Below are 574 nucleotides of genomic sequence, written 5' to 3'. Positions count from 1 at the left end.
ACATGTTCGGTACGACGCGGCCGAGGTGGGGGGGGGGGGGGGGCTGGGACATGTGTCCCCCCCTGCGTCCCCCCTCCATGTCCCTGGGCCCTTGCGGGGGCTGTGAGGACCCGCTCACAGGAGCCTGTGCGGAGGGGATCCCTCGGGGCCCGGGGGGGGCCGCGGGAAGGGGTTACAGCTAGAAAACCATTTCATTGCATAAGGAGCTGCACATCCGTTCAGGAAGTTGATATATGTCTATATAGGTCTGTATATACTCATAGATATGTTTTTTTTTAATAGATACTACACCCTCGTGGTTACGCTTTCTGGAGGGGGTTGGGGGGAGTGGCGTGTGTTTCCTTTTTCTTGGCTTCTTCCGTTATTGATCATCAAAGCTCGCCCTATGAAGCAGCTGGGGGGAACGGGGGGACACCCAGGACCCTCCTGCCGTGTCCCCAGGGACCATCGGGTCCCTCTGTCACCTCCTGGGCTCGTTTTGGGGCAGGAGAGCATCCCCGCTGCCTGAGCCCGCCTGTCCATGAAACTGGGGGGGGGGGGGGGGGGGGGGAACAAAACAAAAAAAAAACCCCCC

The sequence above is a fragment of the Haliaeetus leucocephalus genome, unplaced genomic scaffold (genome assembly GCF_000737465.1).
Source record: "Haliaeetus leucocephalus isolate CR32 unplaced genomic scaffold, Haliaeetus_leucocephalus-4.0 Scaffold186, whole genome shotgun sequence".
Lineage (NCBI taxonomy): Eukaryota > Metazoa > Chordata > Aves > Accipitriformes > Accipitridae > Haliaeetus > Haliaeetus leucocephalus.
Note: the sequence above shows the minus strand (reverse complement) of the source record.